We start from the raw sequence: 21,475 nt of genomic DNA, 5'->3' as shown, positions 1-21,475 counted from the left end.
AGAAGAGGTCCACAAATCTTAAAGAATTGAAGACTGTTTTTGTGGAAGAATGACCAAATCACACCGAGCAATGCATGAGACTAGTTTTCTCCACACAGAGGCGTCTTGAAGCTTCATTACCAACACAAACTTTGTATAAAGTATATTAAATAAATTTCAATCAGCATGTTTGATGCTTTCCCCTGTGTCGTTCCATTTTACATAACTTTTCTGCACTTATTTGGTTTCTTTGTATGTAAATCCACACACACTTCCACACTTTACTGAGTAACATCACATTGAGGGGATGGAATCAGTTACTCAGTGAACTCACCTGGTGGAGTGGGTGGTTGCAAAGAAAACCTGAACCCTCTCGGCCCTTTCTGGAACGAGTTGAATACCCCTGCACTAGGTGGAGAAACCTGGGGATGAAGAACCTTGGTGGAAGGCCCTTGATGTTCCAGCCTGAAGGGTGTTTGAACAGCGAGTCCTGTGGTCTCCAGTTCTGTCAGACTGTCACCTCCCACAAAGCACAGGTGCTGCTTTTTTTTTTTTTTTTTTTGTTCCAACCTGGAATGAACCTACTACCCTCCGGTCACAGCTGCTTCTCTAATCTTTTGGGCGGCACTTCAACCCCTTGTCAGGTGGATCCTCATCCAGACCTGCACAAAATCAATCAATCAATCAATCAATTTTTTATATAGCGCCAAATCACAACAACAGTTGCCCCAAGGCGCTTAAAATCTACTGTTATTTCTTTGTGTCACCAGGATCAGATGATTAGTTCTTGATCAACTAACTGTTGAAGAATTGTCATTCCTTTGTGGAAACGGCACATTGACACTCTTCAAATTGTTTCCAGATTTTTGACTTTTCGTCACATTCATAGTGTGTAGGCCTGTTATGCCGACGGTGGCCTGCAGGTGTCGCCGGAGCGTCGTGTAGAGGGCGCCGCGGCGGCAGCTGTCAGCGGAGTGATGTGAAGTCTGGCGGCGGAGCGCCGGCGACGTCTGGCAGCGGAACATCAGCACCGGGCGGCTGCTTTTTACAGGTAGGACGCCCGTCTGTTATTGTCTATCCCACCCCCCGTTCTGCTTCATGTTGAAGCTGTGGTGGTGGGTGGCTGGTTCTGGTTCTCCTCGGCGGACCTGGAGGCTGAACGCCGGTACGCCTCCGGCAGACTTTGGGTCGGAGCTGGAAGTTGCTGCGCTAAGCTAACCCAGCTAAGTTAGCGGTTCCGCCCGCGAACTGCGCAGGCTGACGTCGTGGTTCGCTGAATTTGTCGATGTGTTGTGATGGACGTGTTCGCTGTGACACGTCGAGCTGTCACTCATGTTTGAGGGCAACTTTCCCCCCACACACACGCACCGTGGGTGATGAGCTGTGTTGCCAGATCTCAGGAGAGAAACAAGCAAGTCTGAAAGCGAGCCCAAAACAAGCACGCCGAGCAACCATTCCTGTCTCACAATCTCAAAGAAAAAGTCATTCTAAAAAAAACATTTTTCTAATTTATAGGTCTGTGGATTATAGCACAAATGGCGTGCTTGCACAATTTGACAAAATTAACGGTCGCACTAACAAGAAGACAGGAGGCAGAGCTGGAGGTGGCAGAGCTGAAGATGTTGAGATTCTCTGGGAGTGATGAGGATGGACAGGATAAGAAGGAATGAAGTCTGGTCTGGTCTGGTTTGAGTCTGGTCTGCTTGAGTTTTTTTCCTCAGAGGGAGTTTTTTCTTACCACTGCTGCTCTGGGGCTTTTTAAGGTTAGACCTTACTTGTGTGAAGCGCCTTGAGGCAACTCTGTTGTGATTTAGTGTTATATAAATGAAAATAAAAATATCAGAGGGACACCCAGTGGGATGGTTTGGAGACAAAGTCAGAGAGCTGAGATTGAGATGGTTTGGACATGTGCAAAGGAGGGACCCAGGGTATATACGGAGAAGGATGCTGAGGATGGAGCCCCCAGGCAGGAGGAGAAGAGGGAGGGCCAAAGAGGAGTTTATGGATGTGCTGAGGCAGGACATGCAGGTGGTTGGTGGGACAGAGGACAGTACAGAGGACAGGGTGAGATGGAAACAAACAATTGATCTGCTGTGGCGCCCCCTAATGGGAGCAGCTGAAAGAACAAGTAGAAGAGATACGAGCAGTGGCAGCGCTGGAATTTTCGGATGAGTTGGCTTAATGTTAAGGTAGAAACATTTGCTTAAAGGAGACCTGCATTGAAATAAATGTGGTCAGATATCAGAAAAGAAATAGCTGATATGTATTCATAAGACCCTTGTGAATGCAGTAAAGTAAATCTGTAAGCCCAAATTTGTAATTCAGCAGAGAATATTCGTTTAAAAAATGACAAATTTGCAGCTAACATTTAGCCCTCTGTGAAAACAGTTTGTACATCCAGATCATTTCCATGACATCGGTGACAAGACGACGTGTTCCCGCCTTCAGTCCGATCCCGCATTGAAATTGATTTTATCTCTTAGTAATGTTACTGTTATACACATCCTGGTTTCAACATCCAAAGTAAGCTGCAATGAATGTGAGATACAGCTCCTGCTTGCTCATATCCGGGGATCAGATCAGCGGCGGGCATCGACAGCGGGCGACATTATTCCCCGACGCCTTGCTCTCACTGCCCCCGATACGCTTACCGAATGCGTGCGCATCGTTAAATGCCGCGCGGCACTCACACACCCCCGGGTCTGCTGTGCAGCCAGCACCACCTCTCTGTCTACATGAATGGAGTTTGCAGCCAACTTGGCACAAGTCCAGAGACTACGCTCACCGTTTTAATGCAGTGCGCGGTGACACCTGTTGCTCGCAAGGACAGACCTCTTGCTGCAAAATCCGCAGCGCCGCACGTCTCGGTATCGGAGCCGCAGAGCTCCGTGGCCGCTGAGAGAGGTTTATATATTTTTAATGACTTGATTCTTTGTGGTCTCGCGTCCGTAGCCTCGACGGTAACACCGGAGGTGAAAGACAGTAGATTTCAATGCGACAACACTCAATCAAACGGGCGTATGAAAAAGTCCACAAAAATAATTTTCAGCACAAATAAAAGAAATATGTACGCACCAAGCGTACCGCAGACATATGAGGTTTTAAAAAGTAGATCCTTCTGTATAAGACAGAAAAAGGTGCAGATGCAAACTGACTAAATCCACAAATTACAGTTGGCGCGCGCATGCCATGCTGGGAGAGGGGCTTGTCCCTGACGTCTCGGCAGCGTCCATGATGAGGGGACAATTTGCGGAGGGCTAAATGTTAGCTGTAAATTTGTCATTTTCAAATGAAGATTTCTCCGTTGAATGACAGATCTGGACTTGCAGATTTACTTTACTACATTCAGAAGGATCTTAAGTGTAAATATGTCATTTTTTGGTCCAAAGATCTGACTGCATTTATTTCAATGCAGGTCTACTTTAACATTTCAAATGTAATCTGTACAAATCCTCAAATTAACACAATCCGGCCAAGGGCTCTCTTTCCAGCACAAATTAGGAAGCGTTATAACGAAGAGGAATGCAGTCGGAACAACAATACAACGAAAATGGCGATAAACCAGAGATGGCGTTAATCAGTGTTAAATATTTGAAACAACCCATTTTTTTCTTCATGATTTGAAATCGGCTGTAAATGTGCTGTCCTGAAAGCTATTTCAAAAGCAATTAGAGCCCAGCCCATATGGATTTTTGGGAGCAGATATTCGTGGCATTCTTTAATAAGAAAATCATCTGCTTCACTTGACGAGAAGAGCCGCAACCAGGCTCAGGATGACAACAGCGTCAGTTCTAGCATGTTCTACGGACTTGCGCTGTCCCTACGGCTGACGACTCTGCAGGTCCAGAATCTGTCTGCGGTGCCGCTCCTGCACTCTGTCCACGGCACTGCCACCATATGAGCTGTACTGGAACTCCACCACAAGACCAATATTTTCATAACAGTTATTAGAGCCCACTGATATACAACCCATGGCAAAAATTATGGAATCACTGGCCTCGGAGGATGTTCATTCAGTTGTTTAATTTTGTAGAAAAAAGCAGATCACAGACATGACACAAAACTAAAGTCATTTCAAATGGCAACTTTCTGGCTTTAAGAAACACTATAAGAAATCAGGGAAAAAAATCGTGGCAGTCAGTAACGGTTACTTTTTTAGACCAAGCAGAGGGAAAAAAATATGGAATCACTCAATTCTGAGGAAAAAATTATGGAATCATGAAAAACAAAAGCACACTCCAACACATCACTAGTATTTTGTTGCACCACCTCTGGCTTTTATAACAGCTTGCATTCTCTGAGGCATGGACTTAATGAGTGACAAACAGTACTCTTCATCAATCTGGCTCCAACTTTCTCTGATTGCTGTTGCCAGATCAGCTTTGCAGGTTGGAGCCTTGTCATGGACCATTTTCTTCAACTTCCACCATAGATTTTCAATTGGCTTAAGATCCGGACTATTTACAGGCCATGACATTGACCCTATGTGTCTTTTTGCAAGGAATGTTTTCACAGTTTTTGCTCTATGGCAAGATGCATTATCATCTTGAAAAATGATTTCATCATCCCCAAACCCTTTCAATTGATGGGATAAGAAAAGTGTCCAAAATATCAATGTAAACTTGTGCATTTATTGATGATGTAATGACAGCCACCTCCCCAGTGCCTTTACCTGACATGCAGCCCCATATGATCAATGACTGTGGAAATTTACATGTTCTCTTCAGGCAGTCATCTTTATAAATCTCATTGGAACGGCACCAAACAAAAGTTCCAGCATCATCACCTTGCCCAATGCAGATTCAAGATTCATCACTGAATATGACTTTCATCCAGTCATCCACAGTCCACGATTGCTTTTCCTTAGCCCATTGTAAACTTGTTTTTTCTGTTTAGGTGTTAATGATGGCTTTCCTTTAGCTTTTCTGTATGTAAATCCCATTTCCTTTAGGCGGTTTTTTACAGTTCGGTCACAGACGTTGACTCCAGTTTCCTCCCATTCGTTCCTCATTTGTTTGTTGTGCATTTTCGATTTTTGAGACATATTGCTTTAAGTTTCTGTCTTGAAACTTTGATGTCTTCCTTGGTCTACCAGTATGTTTGCCTTTAACAACCTTCCCATGTTGTTTGTATTTGGTCCAGAGTTTAGACACAGCTGACTGTGAACAACCAACATCTTTTGCAACATTGCGTGATGATTTACCCTCTTTTAAGAGTTTGATAATCCTCTCCTTTGTTTCAATTGACATCTCTCGTGTTGGAGCCATGATTCATGTCAGTCCACTTGATGCAACAGCTCTCCAAGGTGTGATCACTCCTTTTTAGATGCAGACAAACAAGCAGATCTGATTTGATGCAGAGGTTAGTTTTTTGGGGATGAAAATTTACAGGGTGATTCCATAATTTATTCCTCAGAATTGAGTGAGTCCATATTTTTTTCCCTCTGCTTGGTCTAAAAAAGTAACCGTTACTGACTGCCACAGTTATTTTCTTGATTTCTTATAGTGTTTCTTAAAGCCAGAAAGTTTTGTGTCATGTCTGTGATCTGCTTTTTTCTACAAAATTAAACAACTGAATGAACATTCTCCGAGGCCGGTGATTCCATAATTTTTGCCAGGGGTTGTAGATTTGGGGCGGGCGGGTTGATCAGATTTGCATCATCAATGACTCTTTTGACAAATGTACTTCAGGTGTGATGTTTTTCAGTTCAAACTTTAACTTTATTATAAATAATTAAAAATATTATCACCACGTCACCCTCCCGTCATGCTGCCTTCACTCAGATTGTCACTGTGTCCCATCACTCAGTATTTGTATAAAATAGACTTCTCCTCTGTTAGCGTCACCTAACTGGAACAGCAAACATCTGTTGTTGCTGTAAAACACAGCATCTAGTCACTTTGCCTCTGTCCCTTGTAGCTAATGTGACCAAGGGGTGATGGGGGTCTCGTCAGATCCCGCTCTGCTGTACAAGCTATGTAATGACAGATTTTCCAGCAGCCAAAGTGGTTATCTGCTTTTATTTTTTTTTAATTCTGTTAAATAGATGTTTTCATTTAAGCAAAAATGACACTGATACCCGCATGTTTGCGAAAGGCTCATATCGGCCGGGTGGGCTCTAAAAGTTATAAGCCCTGTATTTACTTCAGGGCTGAAGTACAGTTCATCCCGCAGCACCAGTTCTGCTCACCAAAAGTGGCCCACTAGGCGGCTCGTGGTTTTTAATGTATATTGGACACATCATGTTGCATTTTCATGTTGAAATGACCATTTTGATGGGGACAAGGAAGATGATTTGCAGTCAGTAAGAGATGCTTCAACTGTAATCTGCACCCTGGTGGATACCTTCTTAAAATCAAAGGCACTTGTGCCCCATTGTATGCTTTTATGTTGCGTAATTGCTTTTGGTGTGTCTGGTTTGCTGAGTCGATTCGGTACGGATTGACATGGATTTTTACACTGAATGCATGTCCAGAATACAAGCAGAATGCACAGCAATTTGAACTCACCTTTTTACTAGGAGCAAGTTGAATAGCAATATTATTATTTTTTGTGTGTTCAGAGAAACCACTTATATTAGATGATGTTCTCATTTCATTACAAAAACACACTGGCACGGTTTGTAATGCACTGTATTTTCAGATATTTCCTCTATACATTCAGGATAATGGACAACGTTGAGTTATCAAGCACACTTTGTGTAATTTCAGCAATAGCAAATCTGTCTTAGAGTCATTCTGGATTAGATGCAGGCCTGCAGTAAAGTGCTTGGGAACCAGAGCGATCCGGTTTCACGGCCAAGAAGTCAACCGCATCCTCGCCTTGGGTATTCATTTAATGCACGTGTGAATTTTGACAGAGTTTCTTTGCATCCTCTGAGATTTGCTAATAAAGCAGTGGATCCTGATTATGTTGCTGAACCCTGTGGCCGGCACGCTGGCATCGCTTGAAGATGTATTCGAGCCCAAAGTTTTGCATAAACTGGGGTTGGGAAGGTTATTAAGTCACTGTGTTGGGTGGTTTTATTAATAATGGAATTACAGTGACAGCAATATCTGGCCATATTTCAACTTCCCATTTAAAAAAGTTGCTTTGATTGTAATTCTGTTATGATAAAATTACCCCAATGAACTCTAGGTGATATCCAGTGATCTGGATATCACCTATCACCTTATTTTTTTTTAATTTAAAAGTCAGAGGATGGCAGCACGGTGGCTTTGTGGTTAGCACTGTTGCCTCACAGCGAGACGGTCGTGGGTTCAGTTCCTGTGGCCTTTCTGTGTGGAGTTTGCATGTTCTCCCATGTGTGCGCGGGTTTCCTCCAAGTGCTCCGGTTCCTCCCACATCCAAAGACATGTGGGTTAGGTGGATTGGAGTCTTTAAAATTGTCCGTAGGGTGTGTGGGTGTGTCTGTGTTTGTTTGTCTGTTTGGGGCCCTGCGACAGACTGGCGTCCTGTCCTGGGTGTACCCCGCCTCGCGCTCTATGACTGCTGGGATAGGCTCCAGCCCCCGCGACCCTTAATTGGACTAAGCGGTAGAAGATGGATGGATGAAGTCAGAGGATCTCCCAAACTAGGGGGAAAGTGACATAGTCCAGAAAATACATTGGCAGTTTTCTGTGGTATTGTTTGCCATGTCCTTGCAATTTTTCCTGCAACATATACAGTGGAGAAAATAAGTATTTGACCCCCTGTCAGTTTTGTAGGTTTTCCCACCTACAAAGCATGGAGAGGTCTGTAATTTTTATCGTGTACACTTTAACTGTGAGAGACAGAATCTAAAAAAAAAAAAATCCAGGCACATCCACAATTTCTCGGATAAACTGGGATTCATCCGTGAAGAGAACAACCTCTCCAACATGCCAAACGCCAGCGAATGTGAGCATTTGCCCACTCAAGTCGGTTACGACGACGAACTGGAGTCAGGTCGAGACCCCGATGAGGACGACGAGCATGCAGATGAGCTTCCCTGAGACGGTTTCTGACAGTTTGTGCAGAAATTCTTTGGTTATGCAAACCGATTGTTTCAGCAGCTGTCCGAGTGGCTGGTCTCAGACGATCTTGGAGGTGAACATGCTGGATGTGGAGGTCCTGGGCTGGTGTGGTTACATGTGGTCTGCGGTTGTGAGGCTGGTTGGATGTACTGCCAAATTCTCTGAAATGCCTTTGGAGACAGCTTATGGTAGAGAAATGAACATTCAATACACGAGCAACAGCTCTGGTCGACATTCCTGCTGTCAGCATGCCAATTTTACGCTCCCTCAACTCTTGCGACATCTGTGGCGTTGTGCTGTGTGATAAACTGCACCTTTCAGAGTGGCCTTTTATTGTGGACAGTCTAAGGCACACCTGTGCACTAATCATGGTGTCTAATCAGCATCTTGATATGGCACACCTGTGAGGTGGGATGGATTATCTCAGCAAAGGAGAAGTGCTCACTATCACAGATTTAGACTGGTTTGTGAACAATATTTGAGGGAAATGGTGATATTGTGTATGTGGAAAAAGTTTTAGATCTTTGAGTTCATCTCATACAAAATGGGAGCAAAACCAAAAGTGTTGCGTTTAGATTTTTGTTGAGTGTATGTCTGTAATGTTATCTACTGTGCTGCTGTATGTTTAACAGGAATTCCCCGGTAACCACAGCTGCCAGCGTTTTCCTGTAAAAACAAGTCATTTTTTTTACAGTGTTGCAATGCCCCGACGATCGAGCAGATAATGTGCCTTGTGCCCGTTTTGCCAGTGGACAATTTATGTATTCCATCGGTGATGCTGAACATCTGAGATTCGCAAGGTAGTACTTGCTCTATCTAAAGTGTTGGATGCATTTGTCATTTTCCCTGGCCATTTATCCGCAATGCAAATCAAAGAAGGGTTTTATGCAATCGCGGGTAATTACTAATATCAAAATAGGTCTAATGCATGTCCATTAATTAGGCGAAGTGGGGCTTATCAAGCTATGAATATAAACCTACCGTTCTGAAGGATGTTTTTATATTTCATCTTCACCTGCCGCCAGGTGCGTTTGGCACTGCTATTGCATCTGAAATATTGACAGGATTAGGAATAGCAATCATACAGTCAAGGTAGCCTATTTAGGAAACATTAAATTAACCAAACATTTATTAGTAGGCCTATGCCCACCTCTGAATCGTGTTGCATTTGGCCGTAATTAATGAAAGAGGGTCATTTTTTTTACACATATTAGACATTCCACAGGTTAATTATCTGTAACAGATTTGGAGAACAGTTGAATTGTTCTTACGCATTTACCCGATCAGCAATACGTTGCCAACAAGCCTGTCTTGCTTTATTGGCAGACGATGTGTTCGATTTCCCCCTTAACGTTAATTGAAATTCCTCGTAGCTCCGCATAATAATCGTGCATTCTTCTTCGGTAATGTAAGGTGACCTCGCCATCATTGAAAAATGGTGACGTGTGCTGCAACCCGCCCCTTTTATGTGAACGCGCACATACTCCAGTTAGGTTAACACAGGTTCAACAAATCAACATCTTATTCAGCGTCGTAGTACCGATTAACACCACTTGAGAAAACCAGGTTTTGTCAACCCCGGTTTAAGAGGTTGACCCTGGGTAACATCTGAGTAAGTTAACCCCGCTTCGTAGTACAGGCCCCAGGTGTTACTGCATGATGTTCACATACATTTAATGCGAAAGTGTAAATCAGTTCTACTATCAAATTATCTACATATTTACATTTTCAGATGACATTTTGTGGTTTCACAATTTAAATTGAGCATAAGCATTTTAAACTTAGATACTGGTTCAATATTGGGATTTCTCCACATTTTCCTTATAAAATATCTATATTATAATAGCCAAAGTGGCCTGTGTGTGCATGAGTGTTGTATGGCTTTGATCATGGAGAAAATGAGGAGAGCTGACATTTTCTGTTTGGTATGCTTGTGTATTTTGGATCAAAGATGAACGCTGCGAAAACAGAAAGCTGATAGGACTAATATTTTAGAGGAGTTAGTGATATTAGCTAACAACAGTGAACAATATACATTGTGCTGCAATGCACCGTGGGAGTTCGTGGTTTGGGGGTTTTAAATGTTATTGTGGTGCATATTAGTTTAACAGTGTTGTTAGTGTTATTGATTTATTGTGTTTTTGTAGTTCAGTTGGTTTAGTCAGTTTAAGTGTCGTGTTGCCGTTACCATGGGAAGTGTAGTGCGTTTGATGTCTTCCACCACCGTCTGTTTGTGGGTGAGATTTTCGTTGTTCCACACAGCTCGACACAATATTAAAAGAGAAGTGGTATCTGTGTACATGTCTGCCTACATGTGTATAACTTTGATCATGGGCAAACTGTGGAGAGCTGACATTTGCCCTTTGGTATGCTTATGTATTTTGGGTCAAGGATGAATGCCACTTAAATGGAACGCTGATAGGGCTAATATTTTTTGAGAAACTATGGATATTAGCTAACAACACTGAACAATGAACATTGATAATTACAGTCTGGACTCACACGCCATTCCAGCAGGGGGCGGTAAATCATAAATATATTAAAAGCTGCATGATTTTTTTATTTAATTTTTTTAGTAAGTTCAATGTAATTACATAATATAATTGTAAATATGTTAAAAATGCATCAATGACACAAGAAAGTGAAAACACATTATTCCTTTGTGGTCCATTTAAAAAATAAAAATGACAATCGAAGTAATAAAATAATAATGATAATAATAATAATAGTGTGTATATGACAACAAGAACCTAAACAATTTATAAATACATTATGACAGTAAATGAACATAAACATTATGCAATTAACAAAAAATAAAAGGGTTGAGTTCTTCCTTTAAAAACTGTTTCGGTTTAAGGTTCTTAAAACATTCTGGACTTACGCGCCATTCTAACTCATTATACAAGCTTTGCTTAATTTATTGCAACCCTTGAAAATGTCAGCTACATATTTATAAACATTACCCAATCTAGAGCCCGTAGATCCTCACAGGCAACACGCTAGTTATTAATTATAATTAATATTCTTATTATTGTTTTTGACTTTGACCTGCAAATAACAGATCAAATAGAAATAAATAATTGTCGTTATGTTGAACATTTTATGAGACAAACCTCAAGAATATTAAGAATGTTAAAAAAAAAAAATAGCACACACTCCTGAGAGGTGAGCTTTACTCAGATTTAAATTTAATTTTACGTGCAAACACAACAGCCTGCATGTGCGCTGTTGGTGCTAGTCACTGCTGATGTATTAATGATGAGCTAATATGAGTTTTCAGAGATTTCATATTGAATGCTGAAGATTTGTTTATTCTGTGTGCTGTTGAGCGTTTGCACGAGTGTGTTTTCTGATTGATAAATGTAATAATCCCCAATAATTGTTGTGCTTTGCATGGATTTGATGTTTGATGTTTGGCTTCTCTAATTGACTTGCAGCTGAAATTTGTAAAGCCTACTGAGCCGTTCCACCTCAAGCATTCCAAATATTCACTCAGGTGAGTCATGTCTCTAATACCTTTTTTTTTTTTTTTTTTTTTTTTTTTTTTTTCCCCCATTCACAGCAGCTGGTCAACATGTCTTTGTCTGACGTGTCTTCACCTAATTCGGTATACTTCCTGTCAAGCAGTCACTTAGAGCTGATGTTCAGGATTACAGTGACTTAAAAAGGAGTCACCGTGTCCTTTAATGTGTCTTTAAGGTTCATGATGTGATCAAAAGGTTTCTCTTATTCATCTTTAAGTCTGCTTTAATTCTCGTGTGAAATTCTTGCTCATGCCTCTGTAGTACTGGACTGAGAGTAAATCCACTTTACCTGAAGTGACTTGAACGTGTGTGCTACATATCTGTTTTTGCAAAGTGATTCGAGCCACTTGATATGAAGTATTTGCACATGAAAGGCTGCAAACTCAACCTTTTCCTGAACAGTGACCATCATGGCAGCAAGTATGCAGTGCATCCAGAAAATATTCACAGCGCTTTACTTTTTCCACATTTATATTACAGCCTTGTTCTGAAATGGTATTAATTATTTTTCCCCCTTCAAAATTTCTACTCACAACACCCCATAATGACATGAGGAAAGAAACTGTTTTTTTTTAATTGCAAATTAATTAAAAATAAAAAACTAAGAAATCATATGTACATAAATATTTACACACTTTGCTCAATACTTTGTTGATGCACCTTTGGCAGCAATTACAGCCTCACATCTTCTTGAATATGATGCCACAAGCTTAGTGCACCTATCTTTGGGCAGTTTTGTCCATTCCTCTTTGCAGCACCTCTCAAGCTCCATCAGGTTGGATGGTGAGCGTCGGTGCGCAGACATTTTCAGATCTCTCCAGAGATGTTCAGTCAGATTCAGGTTTCTCATGGTCTGAGAGGTCCTTCAGGTGCCTTTTGTCAAAACTCCACGTGGGCTGTCATATACCTTTTACTAAGGAGGGCTTCTGTCTGGCCACTCTTCTGTCTGGCCTGATTGGTGGATTGCTGCAGATGTTTGTCCTTCTGAAAGGTTCTCCTCTGTCCACAGAGGAATGCTGGAGCTGTGACAGACCATCAGGTTCTTGGTCACCTCCCTGACTAAGGTCTGTCTCCCCCATCACTCAGTTTAGACGGGCAGCCAGCTCTAGGAATAGTAGAACCATCTCAAGGGTGATCAATGGAAACAGGATGCACCTGAGCTCAATTTTGAGCTTCATGCAAAGGCTGTGAATGCTTATGTGCATGTGATTTCTTACTTTTTTATTTAAATATGTTTGCTTTTTTTCACATTGTCATTATGGGGTATTGCGTGTAGAATTCTGAGGAAAAAATGAGTTTCCTCCATGTTGGAATAAGACTAGCATAATGTGGAAAAAGTGAAGTGCTGTGAATACTTTGTGGATCCACTGTAAAAGGCATTTTTGCAAGTCAAGTATGCACTATATTATCAGAGTATCATTACAAAGTATCAGACAGTACAGTACGATGGAGGCATGGTCCAACAGTGGTACTGTGATTTTCTGTTTAAAATTTGTCCTTTCCTGAACAAGCACATGCAGTGAAAGTGAGGCCAAGAGATAGTATCATGTTCATGAATGTACTTTGCTTGCTCATGGAGGCCACTTCAGATACACCAGGATGTGTTTCAAGATTTGATTTGATCATTTATTTAGTCCCCATGGGGGCAATTCAGGTGCAGTCAGCAGTAAAAATACATTACATTCATAAAACCACATCATACAAATTCATAAAAAACCATAAAAAACAAAAACACAGCAGAATAAATATATAAAACAAGAGCCCAGAAATAAGGTGCGAGTCAGTATAGACTTAAGTGCAACAGTGAGTCTTAGGTGTTATTTAGGAGAGCAATGGCTGTGGGAATGAGTTTTTTTTAGTCTGTTGACTAAAAGAAGTGTCCTTTCCTGAACATTTAGCAAACATGAGTGGGGATTTTTTTTTTTTTTTTTTTTTTTTTGCAGCCTTTCCAGTGGAAAAAGTCCAATAATATGATGTGAGTTATCAGAATCATAGCTGATGTCTGTTAATGAGTTTTGCTGTGGGAAACATCCAGAAGTGGGATGAGACATCTGAGCAGGACCGTGCAGCCTGCTGCAGATGTGGAGGACCAGTGTGAGCATTCTGCACAGATTTTATTCACTTTATTTTAAAGGTTGTTTAGCTTTACAACTTCACATCAAGGATCAATCATCAATCGCTGTAAATGGCGTAAGATACCAGTCTCTGCGTTTCCTCTGATTGTCTGTGCTCCATGGGGAATTTTATAAAGTACTAACACGACTGTTAACCATCCAGGTGGGAAAAGTCAGTTTCAGGTCACTTCAGACTTGTAATTTGAACAAAACTCCTGGAAACCTTCATTCTGTTGAGGGGAAAAAAAAAAACCTCACACTGAAGGTCCAGAGTGGTGTGGTGCCCACCTGAGTGTGTAAAGGTGTTTAAGCTGATTAAAGTAGATAAGTTAAAATTGAGTTTTGTCATACAGGAATAAAAGTGAATTAATTTAAAACTCCTGAGGAGCTTTTGTGGCTGATAACAGGACAAATTGACAGAATGTTTGCATTGCACAGCACTGCCACCTTGTGGGTAGAAGGGGTACCGTGAAGTAACAAGATGCAGCTGTGTAACGACAGTGATCCGTATTCTTGCTCAGGTTCGTGTTCTGACATTTCTCCTTCTTCTCCTTCTTCTTCTTCTCCACCTATTAGACCTCAACACTACCTGAAGCTCCCCGTCCAGTTCAAGCCCACTTCTGCAGGCAGACACGCCGGCCTGCTGCTCATCGAGTTCCACACAAATGGAAGTGTGGTTATCCAGCTAACAGGTGAGGCGTCGCTTTGAACTTATCACCGCTGCTGCACCTCCACAGGGCAGCTGGATTTGGGTCGACGCCGCCGTCTCTGCAGGGCCCACAGGAGAGGAGCAGTTAAAGCCTTCGAGACCACATCCACCCCACCATGATCAGACCTCCATGTGGGCAGCTAGACTCTGAGAAACATTTGTGCCTGGAGCTGAACGATTCAGTTTCCATCAGCTGATCGTGGATCGTGCCACGAGGCCACACTGCTGTGACCGAAACCTGGGTTACTCAGTCACACGTGAACATGTTGTTCTCTTCTGTGGTTCCTGATACTTTAAGTCTCATTACACTGGTGAAGTTCTGGAGCTACCTGGAGTAACGATAAGTCAGTCAAACAGTAAGTCAAACAGTAATTCCAGTGGCAGTAAAGTTGTGCTCTACTTCAGCTCTACCTGAAAAATTAGCTCTCATTGTAATTCTGGTACCATAGAATCAGCCTTCTGTTATGAGTTATTTATTTATTTTTGAGTTGATTTGGTTGCAGTCCTTTCCAACTTGCAGGAATGAACCCTTCAAAGACTCCTCAGAGTCAATCTGAGGGCTCTGACCTTTAGGGGCTTTTTTTTTTTTACTTGCCAAAATCCAGTCTGTGTTTTGTTCAATTTGACCAAATGCTCATAATCCCAATATATCTGTTTGCAGTGATAAGAAGTAAGTAAAAAGTTTGACATTTTTGTGATTGTGAAAACAGCCCGACTCTCTCTGTACTAATCGATTGGCTATAACCTTTGGTTTTTATTGGATAAATTTAAAGATGCAGTGGAATTTCCTCAGATTCTAATCATTCAAAATGTCAGACGAATTTTAGAACTCCTCTCTGGGTGTTATTTTAACAAAACTAACTATACATTTATCTATTTAAAAAAAAACTCAGCTGTTAGTCACATGACTCATCTCTCTGTTAAATTGATTGCAGTTTGATTTAGGAAAGATGGAACCTGGGTCAGATTATTATTTTATTAATATTATTTCTGACAACTAACAGATTATCATTAGTTTTGGTTCTAATCTAGGTGCCTTTTTTCTGAATTTGTGCTCCTTTTATCGTGAGTTCAAGATTAACTAAGGCAGAATTTGACATCATTTTCCTGTAGCAGCGGATGCTCATCAGCGACCTTTGTCTGTGCCAGGTGTTGACTTCCCAGCAACGTCTGGTTCCAAGCGGTCCAGATGTACTTAATTTGGTGACGATGGGGCCAACATTAGACTGGTTAATGTTTATTACACGGCTAAGAGAGTTTCCTCTGATGGGGGCTTTTGTTCGGCAGCTTTCCAGACCCACTTGCTGCGGTTTACATGGCGCTAATCGCTGTTCCAGTCACACAAAAATTAGATCTCCATTTCTTCTCTTGCTCTGGACAAATGGCCTAAATGGCTCAGAGGTACTGGATTCACATCCATAAATAAACAGTTTTGGGACCGGGACTGCCTCTGGATAAATACAAGTAAACTAAAGCAAGAACGTGTGATGTCACAAAAAAAAAGTCTCGCAGCCAATTTTCATTGAATATGAAGTAAAGTGACCTGATTTAATTCACAGTTTGCACATACTTTATGTAATATATTGATTTCTGTACACAATGGAAATAACGTTTTGATGTATAATTTCTATAGTGTTTAATTCTCACTGCTGTAACATTTTGAACATGTGTTCAATTCATCATCAGACATTGTCTATTTACTTTATATTTTTCCTCGCAAGTCTCTGGTTTAAGCAAGTTCAGATGAAACAAAACTCAAGAACTCAACTGTTGCTTTAATGAGATGGTACTTTAGGTCAAAGGTCATGGGATGCAAAATATGAGTAAAATAAGTATTGAATCACTGTCTTTCTTCAGTAAACATATTTCTAAAGGTGCTACTGACATGAAACCTAATGAAATCCACACATACAAAGAAGTCAAACTGTAGATGTCCATAAATTATGAATTTGAAATGACAAAATGAATGAAATAAATATTTGAACACCTGACGAAAGGTAGGTGCAAAAAGGCATAGAAAGATGAGACACCAGCTGATACATCTGTAATTGGACAGCAGTCCTGCCCCTTGTCAGTGCAAATTAATATCAGCTAGTTCAGTTCCAACTGATGGTCTCATTACCAAGGTGTCACACAAGAAACATCTCATGAGTAAAATTAAAAAACTCTCAAGATCTTCTCAACTTTATTGTTGTAATACATATTGGTTACAGAGGGATTTCTAAACTTCTGAATGTTCCAGTGAGCATTGTTGATACAATCCAGAAGTTGAAAGAGCATCACATCACCATAAACTGGGCCAGGACGAGGTGCTCCTCCCAAGATTTCTGATCGAGAGGTGAAAGAATTATGGGAACAATTATCCAAGGACCACTTGTGGAGCGCTTCAGAAAGACCTGGAATTAGCAGGTACAGTTGTTTCAAAGAATACAAGTAATGCACTCAACTGCCATGACCTGTGCACACTCACCAAAGAAGACTCCCTTCCTGAAGAAAAGCAGGTTGAAGCTTGTTTAAGTTTTGCTGCACAACAAGTGTAATACTGGGAGACTAATCTGGACAGGTGAGACCAAACCTGAACTCTAGATGTCATAATACACACCATAAACATCACTGGTGAAGTTTGGAGGTGGATCATCATAATGTGGAGCTGTTTTTCACTGACAAACTTAATACAATTGGAGGAAGGATGAAAAATGGAAAAATGTACTGAGACATTCTTGATAAAAATCAACCAGGATGAAGAAGATGAAACGAGGGTGGACATTTCAGCAAGACGATGATCCCAAACAGACAAGGAAACTCAACTGGTCTCAGAATGAAAATAAAGATGCTAGAATTGTCTAGTCAATCATAGGCTAGTCAAGATATGGTTTGACCCGCTCAAATTGCAAAAGTAATGTCTTTGGTGTCATTTGGACCCCCAAAAGTCTACAATAAACATACTAAAAGTCATGGAAATTCCAGAGTAGTGAAACAGCCCCAAAATCCAAGATGGCCACCCCAACAACAGGCACTTAGTTTGGGTTTTTCAGCCTTAACTTGGAAATATTCATTTTAAAACCCTATAGAGTATTGAAGTTGAATATAAAATTGGGTATTGCCGACATGTTTGGTACCTCATTTGTTCTATATTCGGTTGTACAGATATATATATATATATATACTCCTACTGACGTGAAATCACGCAAAAAACGGTTCTTAGCAGATATCATCAAAACTATTCAACATACACCCATAAATGTATTAAAGTTTAATAGAAATATGTATACTGTGCACATTCTGACATCAAAACCATCTCTATCTGCTGTGGTTCCTTAGTTACCAATGACGGCAAATTCTTAAACCACCAAAAATTTCCAGAAATATGTCATTGTGTGGTTTGCAATCAAATTTTGAAAAAAAAAATTCAAAATTGTTTAGATTTTAATCAAAAATTCAACACTTTGGTACCTTGAATGATATTTACCCATTTCTATGAGAGAAAATCAAAAGTTTCAACAAATGAGGATTGTTATCACTGGACGTTGAGGAAATAACATTACTACAAAACCCACAACACTGACCACATGCAGTTGAACACTGAAGGCCATGCTTTCGGCAAGTGCACATGTGACTTGAGGATCTGTTTTGCATGAGCACCTGATGATATCCAGCAATGCTGGTGGTGCTGGGCCCATGTCTGTGTGATTCAGAAATAATTTTCCATCTCTCAGCAGCCATCCCCCCTTCTGAGGGTCTAGATCATTGCCTATCCACTTTTGCACTTGGTGGTAAACTCTCAGACTATGAAATTTAGCTGAAGCTGATGTTGGTGGCAGGTTTTCAGGCTGGACAGCTGCAAGACCTGTGCTTACTTTCTGATGGAAGCATTCCAGTCTGAGGGTGTTCAAGCTTCTTGACATCTTTGCTGCCATATAACAGTACCAGGGCATGTTCGCCAGAAGCAATCACCTTCTTCTGTGACTAGTTGGGAGCTGTAAAGACTTGTGTATCCCGTTTGAATGCTGTATGTTTCATTAACACCTTCAGGGATGCAGGTTTGCCTATGCCATAAACATGAGAGCTAGTGTCGCATCTTAGGACTGCATGGACAAAGAGAATATTCTTGCATACATCTGGGCTACGGCTACACTTCAGTTTGTAGATGTTCCAGAACTTTGTGGTTTTGCTGTTATTTCTCTTTGGCTCAGGACAAAGGAACAAATTCTTCACATCGAGACGAACATGATAGCACAACAGAATCTAGATATCAGTGTCATCTGCAACAACAACTGTTGACTGCTGTTCTTGCAATCAGCAAGTCTGCATCAGCAGATGCATGCTCAATATTGCATCCATTCTCCTACAGCAGTTGCCCCAGAATAGTCACAAACTGTTGCTTGTTGTGTATGTTTGTCAAGAAGTCTTCCTTCTTTCCCTGGAATAACCTTGAGCCAAGGACTTGCACAGATGAGCCAGTGCGACCTTTGGTCCTCCTGAGCAACGTGGTTGGTTGATGGACCTAAGACATAGCCATCAAATACAACTGTTGGCTTTCCATAATGGGCTGAGACATAGCTGAAATATTACTGACATATTTGATGGTACGTATGTCCTTGGTTCCAAGGGATTCTGTGCAGCAATGCTCCACCATCTAAGACATAAACTTTGCTGTCAGTTATGCCTGTGTCCTTCACTGTAGCGGAATGCTTCCACATTGCATCAGCAAGTGTGGCTTTGTTTGCTGGATGGGGAAGGGTCTTGTTCTCAAACAGTGATGGTGGAAAGCTGCAGAGCTCATATTTTAAGATGTTCTCCACATTCTCTTGTTGATTTCCTGCCATGACCAGTCACTGGAATAGAATCTGTGGATCAGTGTGAACAATGTCATCCTGGATTTGGACAACAGAGCCACTGTCCATTGTCACCACTTGATGTTTCTTCTTGAAGGAGTGACTCGAAGATGGTTTTGTCCAACATGGACATGATGATCTCATTTCCGATGTCAACTGAGTGAAGAGCATTTACTGTAGCCTGTGCAGCTACACCAGTTACAATGTTGCACAGTGTTTGCTCCTCCTCATGGAAAGGGTTTCTTGGCAGGAGAAATGAAATGAGGCTACATGTGTCCTCTGTGTCCTTCTTAGTGCTGGACTGTGACTGTCCTTGTGCTGCTACTGGCTAGGTACCTGACATCAGCGAGCTCCTGCATGGCCAGGTTCACAGCAGAACATGCACCTGAGGACAATACCCACTACTAGCCTCTGATCTCAGTCATACCTCTGCTATGAGTCAGGCCACCAAGTCTTCAGACTTTGCATTAGGACCCTGCTGTACAATCAGATCTGCAGAGAGGCCAGCCCAGTAGCAATCTGATCTGTGCACAACATGAAACCCTTGACTGAAAAAGCTGTAAACATCAGGAGATGTGTGCTGCAAATGTGCATCCTCTCAGATAGAGGTAGAGGGATCTGGTGTAGTGGTTGTGCCCTGCAGAAGCTAGGAAAGGGAGCATTCTTTACTACATTTGTGTTTGAATTCATATAGTTCATGGTACACGAGATAAGCCCTTGCATGTGTGATATGCTTGTTATAAAGGCACAAAAGTAACAACGTACTCAACAACCGTAAAAGTTAGACATGAATTTAGTACCAAACTGTACACAATATGCAACTTTATATTCAACTTCCATACATTTATTTGGCTTAAAATCAATATTTTTTAAGTTAGAGCTGAAAAACTGAAAAATTTCCTGTTTTCGGGCAGCCATCTTGGATTTTGGGACTGCTCCACTACGCCGATTTTCCATGACTTTTAGTATGTTATTATAGACTTTTTTTTTGGGGGGGGGGGGGGTTCAAATTACACCAGTGGAATTACTTTTGTAATTTGTCCCGGGTGGACCTCTATTTCACTGTATCTTGACTAGCCTATCAGCTGACTGGAATCCAATAGAAAATCTGGAAAGAACTAAAGATTAAGATTAAGAGTTCATACAACCCCTGGCACAAATTATGGAATCACCGGCCTCGGAGGATGTTCATTCAGTTGTTTAATTTGTAGGGAAAAAAAAGCAGATCACAGACATGACACAAAACTAAAGTCATTTCAAATGGCAACTTTCTGGCTTTAAGAAGTCTCTGAGGCATGGACTTAATGAGTGACAAACAGTACTCTTCATCAATCTGGCTCCAACTTTCTCTGATTGCTGTTGCCAGATCAGCTTTGCCGGTTGGAGCCTTGTCATGGACCATTTTCTTCAACTTCACCAAAGATTTTCAATGGATTAAGATCCAGACTATTTGCAGGCCATGACATTGACTCTGTGTCTTTTTGCAAGGAATGTTTTCACAGTTTTTGCTCTATGGCAAGATGCATTATCATCTTGAAAAATGATTTCATCATCCCCAAACATCCTTTCAATTGATGGGATAAGAAAAGTGTCCAAAATATCAACGTAAACTGTGCATTTATTGATGATGTAATGACAGCCATTCCCCAGTGCCTTTACCTGACATGCAGCCCCCATATCATCAATGACATTTACATTTTCTCTTCAGGCAGTCATCTTTATAAATCTCATTGGAACGGCACCAAACAAAAGTTCCAGCATTCATCACCTTGCCCAATGCAGATTCGAGATTCATCACTGAATGACTTTCATCCAGTCATCCACAGTCCCCGATTGCTTTTCCTTAGCCCATTGTAACCTTGTTTTTTTCTGTTTAGGTGTTAATGATGGCTTTCCTTTAGCTTTTCTGTATGTAAATCCCATTTCCTTTAGGTGGTTTCTTTACAGTTCGGTCACAGACGCTGACTCCAGTTTCCTCCCATTCGTTCCTCATTTGTTTTGTTGTGCATTTTCAATTTTTTGAGACATATTGCCTGTAAGTTTTCAGTCCTTGATGTCTTCCTTGGTCTACCAGTATGTCTGCCTTTAACAACCACCTCATGTTGTTTGTATTTGGTCCAGAGTTTAGACACAGCTGACTGTGAACAACCAACATCTTTTGCAACATTGCGTGATGATTTACCCTCTTTTAGGAGTTTGATAATCCTCTCCTTTGTTTCAATTGACATCTCTCGTGTTGGAGCCATGATTCATGTCAGGTGTGATCACTCCTTTTTAGATGCAGACTAATGAGCAGATCTGATTTGATGCAGGTGTTAGT

General features: G+C 41.2%; 1 protein-coding gene across 1 annotated transcript in view; it reads left to right on the top strand.

Moving 5' to 3' along the window:
• Positions 1-950: 950 nt before the first annotated feature.
• Positions 951-21,475, top strand: part of LOC117513658 (low-density lipoprotein receptor class A domain-containing protein 4-like) — an 832,720-nt gene continuing 812,195 nt past the window's right edge. The window contains 1 exon segment of the mRNA XM_034173890.1: positions 951-1,030. The gene's annotated coding sequence lies outside the window, so the exon portion shown is untranslated.

This window comes from Thalassophryne amazonica, chromosome 7, assembly GCF_902500255.1.
Source record: "Thalassophryne amazonica chromosome 7, fThaAma1.1, whole genome shotgun sequence".
NCBI lineage: Eukaryota > Metazoa > Chordata > Actinopteri > Batrachoidiformes > Batrachoididae > Thalassophryne > Thalassophryne amazonica.
This window is presented reverse-complemented; position numbering and strand designations above follow the sequence as displayed.